General features: G+C 44.4%; 1 pseudogene; it reads right to left on the reverse strand.

The window, feature by feature from the left end:
- Positions 1-2,863: 2,863 nt before the first annotated feature.
- Positions 2,864-2,982, reverse strand: LOC134984693 (5S ribosomal RNA; annotated as a pseudogene).
- Between the last annotated feature and the right edge of the window lie 5,145 nt (positions 2,983-8,127).

The raw sequence follows: 8,127 nt of genomic DNA on the forward strand, positions 1-8,127 counted from the left end.
ACTTAAGTCCCAAGGCACTGTAGGAGGAACAAAAGGAGGTTGAATGTGCAGCATTCCTTGGAAAAATTATGCACATCCTGTAAATTGGCAATTTTCTTTTGGAACCCTACTGTCAATGCTGATACTTGTACTCTCAAGGAACTGTTTGAATTTACCTGTAGCGAGAATCCTCTTGACTTCAGGATAGAGGTTTCAAGAGCCACACCGTCAACGATCATCGATCCAGATGCCTGTGATAACAGGAACCCTGCATTAGTAGATCTGGGCATTGAGGGAGCAGACGTGGAGCATCAATCGACATTCTCTGCAGATCTGTGTACCAATGCCTTCTGGGCCAAGCTGGAGCCATTAGAATCACGGCACCTTTGCTTCTTTTATCTTCCTCACCACCCTGGTAGCAGGATGATCGGAGGAAATAGATACGCCAGATGAAACTCCCATTTCACTGATAAGGCGTCCACAAAGATCGCTCCGGGATCCTTTGTTCTTGTCCCGTATGCGATCTATCTATCTCTGGCAAACCCCACTTGTCTACCCGAGTCTGAAAGACTTCCGGGTGTAGATCCCATTCGCTTGCTTGAATATCATGTCGACTGAGAAAATCCGCTTCCCAGTTTAGGATTACCAGAACGAATACTGCGGACAATGCTGGAAGATGGAGTTCTGCCCACTTTGGTATGTGACATTGCTGTTTGGCTGCGCATTCCTCCCTGATGGTTTAGGTATGCCCCACCGTTAAATTGTCCGAGCGGATCTGGACTGGTCTTCCTTGAAGAGGGTCCTTTGCCTGAATCAGTGCCATGGAACCATAGTCATCCAGACACTGCTCCCCAGTTCTGAAGACTGACATCTGTTGTCAGGATCTCCCAATCTGATATCCAAAAACATTCTCCCTTTGTGTAGATGGGATATCTGTAGCTACCAGGCTAATGACATTCTTACCTTGTGTGACAGTACCGTAGTCTGTTTCTTTATTGTCTGATGTATTCCATTCCATCTAGCCAGAATTAGACGCTGCCGAGGTCTTGAGTGGAATTGTGCATACTCCACCATATCGAATGTTGACACCATCAAACCCATCAGTCGCATAGTTGCGTGGGTTGATATCGTTTGACTGTGTATCAACTCCTGAGTACTTCACTGTACTTTGGATATCTTGCTCAGAGATAATCCATTTTCCGCAGACTTGAAATCAGTACAGCCCCACAGTGAGTCATCCGCTGTGATGGAACCAGAGATGACTTTCCCCAATTTATGAACCACCCTTGCCTCTGCAGACAAGTCATTGTCTGTTGGAGATGGCACAGAAGCCTTTCCTGTGATTGTGCCAGGATAAACAAAGTGGTCGCGGTATGGCAATTTTCTTATCCCCTTCATGCGGAGATAAGCTGCCATAATCATCCTAATTTTGGTAAATTTGCTGGAGGCTGTGGCTAGCCCAAAGGGTAAGATCTGGAACTGAAAATGTTGCTGGAGGATGGTGAACCCTGAGATAACATTAGGTAAGCATCCCGACTATCCAGGGATACCATGTAATTCCCAGGCTCAATGCCAAAACTATGGAGCGCAACGTCTCCATGTGAACTGTGGTACCCAAACTTATCTGTTTAGGGTTTTGAGATTGGGGTGAAAGGATCCTTCTGAACCCAAACCCGGTTAGAGTAAAAACCCCAGTCCCTATTGTGCAGGGGTTACTGGAATGACTATTCCTGACAAAAGTCATTTCTAAACTGCTTCTTGCAAACCCCTGTCCTTTGCCTCTACCCGAGATGGACTGGAACAGAAGAACCTTCGAGGAGAATGCTTCTTGAAGAGAAACGTAACCTAGAGATACCGCTTTTTGTACTCAGGCATCTGTTTATAGGCCCTCATTCCGAGTTGATCATTAGCAAGCTACTATTAGCAGCAATGCAAACGCTAAGCCGCCGCCCTCTGGGAGTGTACCTTAGCTTAGCAGAAGTACAAACAAAAACATTGCAGTATGGCGGCAAAGATTGTGCAGTTTCAGATTACGTGCAGACCTACTCCTTCCTGGCGATCACTTCAGACCATTCAGTTCCTGATTTGACGTCACAAACATGCCCAGCGTTCTCCCAGACACACCTGAGTTTCTACAGGCACGCCTGCGTTTGCATCTGTCACGCCTGCGGTTTTCAACACACTCCCCGAAAACGGCCAGTTTCCGCCCAGAAACACCCACTTCCTGTCAATCACTCTGCGGCATGCAGTGTGACTGAAAAGCATCGCTCGGGCTTCAGTAAAAGTACTACGTCTATTGTTAAAGTATGCCGCGCGTGCGAATTGCCGATTTTTGCCTTTATAGCAGAACAGCGAAAATCGGCATCTAGCCATCAACTCGGAATGACCCCCATAGACTGTTACCAGATCTGTGCAAACTGAAGAAGTCTGCTCCCTATCCTGGGGTTCCCCAGAAGGAGGCCCGCACCATCATGCTGATCGCCTATCCTCAAGTTTGGAAGCTGGCTTTCTGTTTGCCTTTGATTCTTTGCCTTACCAAACTTATTGTATTGGGGCTGTTACGTTCCTTTGTGACCGGCAAGGCCGAAAACCGGACCCCTAAGTTTGGAGTTATATGTGGAAGAAAACGTGACCTTCTTGGAGTCTGATTTTGACTCCAGAATATCTGTTATCTCCTTACCATCCAGAAACTTACAGCCAAAGGCAAAGTTTCCAGAACCTTCTATGATTCTAAATCAGCTTTCCATGTATGCATGCAAAACTACTCTGTGAGCAGCTAATGTTAATGCTGATGCCCTAGAACATTAGTGTCCATATGAGCTATATGAGGATTTTGCTCCCTTGCAGGTGCTGAAAACCTGTCTTCCAGTACCTCAGCCCCATGTACCTACAGCACCTGGTATTCCAAGGTGGTCTCCCATCCAAGAACTAACCAGGCCCAACACTGCTTAGCTTCGAAGATCTAGTGAGATTGGGCCTATCCAGTGTGGTGTGGCTGTAGATTGCAAGGTGAAGTCATGGCTGGCCTTATGACTGCCCCAGACAGAAACAATATGGTTTTCAGAAAACCATCCCTCTTTTGACTTTGACAGCAAAGGCCATATATATTTTCGCACTATCAAATGATATGCATATCTACTTTAGGAGGCATTTCCCTTTTTTAAACAGTCCCCAGCTGGAAAAGGATATTTGGAATCCCATTTATTGGGAACTTATATTATTCAGAATCAGCTTTATTGGCCAGGTATACTTGCGTATACTAGGAATTTGTCTTCTGTTTGCTATACAACAGCCATGTAGGTAACAGATAAGCAGATGGGAGGAGGGGGCAAGTAAAGTCACACAGATAGGTATACCGTAGGGACACAAGTGAGTCACACGTACGTCTAGTCAGTCAATGTTTAGGAGTTCAGCAGGCGGACCGCTTGGGGAAATAAACTTTTGAGGCTTCTGGTGGACTTGGTGGGGACAGCCCTGTAACGCCTGCCTGAAGGAAGCAAGTTACACATGCTGTGGCCGGGGTGTAGCTGGTCTTTTACTATCTTCATTGCCCGCTTTTTAGCTCTGGACAGGTACAGGTCCTGCAAATATAATTTTCAATATACACTCAACGTTACTTGAGTGTATATGAATATTTGATCGGGCGCACAAAAGCAAATATATCTACCTGTAAACACACGGAAAAAAGGTTTTATCTTTTGTCAATACATATAATAAATAGCTTCCAATAGCAGCTCCTATGGGACAACTGGATGTCAAGATAAGATAAATATATAAATCTCTGATAAACTAGAGACAAACATAAGGAGCGCTGGTTTAAAATTCAATTCATAAATTTAATATCAATTTAAACACACATAGTATAGTAAAAACTCAATTGAGTATCTATATAAGCTGACGCTTCAATAAGCTCATAAAAGTGCACATAGGGCACATAAGGGCATTGAGCACATAGAAGAGACACCAAGAGGTGGCGATAGGTTCAATCGCCTCTGCAAGCGAGAGGCGTATTGGATCTGTTCGCTCAATACCCTTGTTCCAATGGGTTTGAACGAAAACATTGAAATGAACAACATATGACAAATTAGTCTATGGCCCAATATTGTATGACTATGTATCTATAGAATACTATTACTTTTTTCTTGTGGGTGTCTGGTTATATATATATATTTTATAAAAAAAATTTAAATTTTTTTTTATATATAAAAAAAAAAACTTTATTAGTCTAGGTCTGGCAATGTTGAAATATTGTCTACTTAAAAAAGCTAAAGTAAATAACTATATAAATTAAGGTTGTGATCTGATTTTGTTGTGGTTCTCGCTGTGGCTCGATCCTGTGACCTTGGGAGCTGAAGTCCTAGAACTTACCTGATGAGCTATTGAGACTTATGCTTAAACCAAAGCTCTTAGTAATATTAGGAGTGCTATAGGCATTTTCTGTTTAAATGATACTTATGTTCTCTGTGATGCCATAAATTAAATAATAATGAAATAAGGAAATGTTGTTATGTAGAATACTATAATTTATATACCTGTATGCAATTATTGATGTCAGCAAAGAATTTAGATACATGTAATCTCCCTTAAGCATGTTTTATCGATTGATAGAGTTTTCCCTATAAAGATAGATAGGTTTATTTCCTCTGAATGAATTAAGCTGGTGCATCAATTAAATACAGGTGTAGTCCAAATGAATGAGACTTTCTTATTGGCTGAATGGACTTTATAAGCATACCTGCTATGGACACCTGTATTAACCTCCTGAGGAAACCGCTTACCACTAGAGCGGAGAAACGCGTAGAGGACGCTCCATTGTGCACCGTGTATGCTACAGTCAGCCTGGTTCCCTGCCACTCGTTTCCTCCGTGTGCAAACCTTTCAGTGCGTCTACCAGTTGTGAGGACCGAACGCCGTGACCGCCATATCCGGCAAGCCCTCCCGGGACATCCTGACCGCTGGGTCCAACACCGTTAAGTATCCATGCAGTGTCAGCTTGAAAAATACTAGCAATTTGGTGGAGAAATTTCCGTGACAGCCTGGTCTGGTAATTCCATCTTCTGCATTGTCTGTGTGATTATACTAAACGGATAATTGAACTGCTATAGAGCTCTAATCTGAATTATCATAAAACCATTCTATGCTCTCTAATCATCTGCGCACTTGGAGGACATAATTACAACTGAAAGGCAGATAAAAGGAACCCTGGATTGCTAATTAAGCTTTGACCGACAATTACCAGCTGATTTCTGTTGCTGTAGATCATGATTGGAATCTATCTTTGAACTTTTAAATACAGTTATGTGCACTTTTATGAGCTTATTGAAGCGTCAGCTTATATAGATACTCAATTGAGTTTTTACTATACTATGTGTGTTTAAATTGATATTAAATTTATGAATTGAATTTTAAACCAGCGCTCCTTATGTTTGTCTCTAGTTTATCAGAGATTTATATATTTAGGTACAGGTCCTGGACTGAGGGAAGGTCGGCCCGATGATCTTCTCTGCGGTTCTGACCACCTTTTGGAGCCTGCATCTATCCCTCGCGCTGGCGGAGCTGTACCTTACGAGTATCGAGGAGAACAGTACCGACTCCACAATCTGTGGGATGTTGAACTTCCTTAGCTGCCTGAGGAAGAACAACCTCTGCTGCACTTTCCCAACAGTGGCGTCAGCGTTGGACTCCCATTTAAGGTCCCGGGAGATTGTGGTCCCTAGAAACTTGAAGGAGTCCACTAGCGATACCACACTGTCAGCAATCGTTAGCGGAGGTGCCCTAGATGACTTCTTCCTGAAGTCCACTATCATCTCGACAGTTTTGAGGGGGTTGAGCGTAAGGTTGTTGTGGGTGCACTACTGGGCCAACCGGTCTACTCCCTGTCTATAGGCCGATTCGTCCCCGTCCTTGATGAGGCTGATGACGGTGGTGTCGTCGGCGAATTTGATGCTCTTTACTGATTGCGCCTCTGAGGTACAGTCATTTGTGTACAGGGAGAAGAGTAGGGGTGAGAGGACACAGCCCTGAGCGGCCCCTGTACTAATGGACCGCGCTTGAGAGGTGAATTCCCCCACTTTCACCACCTGTGTCTTATCTGTCAGGAAGTCTACTATCCAGGAACAGGTAGCTTCTGGGACCCCTAGGCGAAGTAATTTGGGGTGGAGGATGCTGGGGACGATTGTATTGAAGGCTGAGCTGAAATCAACAAACAGGACCCTCGCGTAGGTACCGGGAATGTCTAGGTGCTTTAGAATGTAGTGCAGGCCCAGGTTGACTGCATCCTTGACACACCGATTCGATCGATAGGTGAACTGCAGGGGGTCCAGTTGGGGGCCAGCCACAGTTTTCAGGTGATTCAAAACCAGACGCTTTAACGTTTTCATGACCACAGACGTCAGTGCTATCGTCCTGTAGTCGTTCAGGTTCGTGATAGAGGGTTTCTTGGGGACGGGACGATGGTAGGCCTTTTGAGGCAGGAAGGGACTTTCTGTAGCTCCAGCGATTTGTTGAAGATCTTGGTGAATATGGGGGCGAGGTGACCCGCACATGCTCTTAGGGCAGATGGTGACACTTCGTCAGGACCCGGAGCTTTCCTGGGTTTGGCCCTTTCGAACAATGCCTCCACCTCTCCTTAGATGACTTGCAGTGCCTGGGGTTGCCCATCGGTGTATAGGGTATAGCCCAAAACTTTTCCATGATTTTCATCAGCTGCTGGGTTCCCCCATGAGGAGGTCCTATTTTTTGGGTCGTTTAAACATAAGTACCTTATCTTAAACACAGGCTCTGCTGAATCCTCTAAGGACAGAAAAGCCTTTACTGCTCTCATTAATTCAGCTACATTCACTGAGCTGATACATGTTCTATGTATGCCGAAGAAGAGTATATAGAGCTTTCATAGTCTGATGAATCATCCTGTGTAGCCTGTGCAGTTGATGATTAATTTACACTCGGTTTCTCAGCTTGTTTTATGTTGGGGATACCGTAGGTAGAGAGCTGCCTGTATGGGTTAATAATGAACCCTATTCCTGGTATCGAAGCTGTAGGATTTAACCTTTCAGTTATATTGGACAAGGTCTATGCAAACATCGCCCAAAGGGGATTTATCTGTACTTGACGTAGATCAGGGATCTGCCTTGTATTATACTGAAAAGCAAACATTTTACACATAAACCATCCTGTACCAGATCAGAGAGGATAATACAGTTATTACAAGACAACATGATATGAGTGTTGGTGTTACTGTAAGTGTACTCTCGTTACCTTTGCTGCTCTTAGACATGATAAACAATCAGCACTTTTACAGTGTGCTACACAATTTGTGACTGTAACCACTTTATCGTTCTAAAGTGATATCAATCTGACCCCTACCCATGCACCAGCATTGAGGATCAGAAGACCAACTGACAAACATATATTAAAGTCAGCAATCACACTAGCAGTCAGTCACATGTTATATATTAGTCATATGAGCACATAATCAACTACAATCACATTTTAAAGTATGTAAGAGTACATATTACTGAATTCTGTTTTATACAGATCTTAACGTATTCAGACGCATTGCGAAGAAAACCACAGTAATGTACACAGACTCATGTGCAATAGGCACTTAGATTTTAACTATTCATACTGACAAAAGTAGATAGAAATTTAGTGCTGTATAACCCGTACTCAGTAGAGTGGGATACAGGGAGACTCACTTCCAAGATCGATCAATACGTTAGCGAATGCTTAGTGTATCCAGATGCTACTAGTGTACACCGCCGCTCCGGGAACTTTAAGTGGACACAGACGCACTGTGCATACAGACGCACTGGTCATACAGAAGCATGTACTGCAACTGGGTCTCCTCGCGGTAGCGTTTTAGTGAACACAAATGCAGCGGCCTATGCTGCGACCGAGACTCCTCATGGTAGCATCTGAGATGGAAGTGAGGCAACAGTTCATGGCGGGAGACTTGCAGAAACTGGTCATGAACTGGGGGGAGGGGTGACCAGGAGAGCGTCTAACTCCCCACCGCTGACATCAACCCTAGGGATCGCAGCCTCATACTAATCCTGGTGCCTTATGATCCCTAAGGCCTAGCGCTGGAGCACCCGTGGTGGCGACGCGCCAGCTACTGTTTGGTAGTCTCCCCCCAATACAGTGCAG

Source organism: Pseudophryne corroboree, assembly GCF_028390025.1.
Source record: "Pseudophryne corroboree isolate aPseCor3 chromosome 3 unlocalized genomic scaffold, aPseCor3.hap2 SUPER_3_unloc_73, whole genome shotgun sequence".
In the NCBI taxonomy this organism is placed as follows: domain Eukaryota; kingdom Metazoa; phylum Chordata; class Amphibia; order Anura; family Myobatrachidae; genus Pseudophryne; species Pseudophryne corroboree.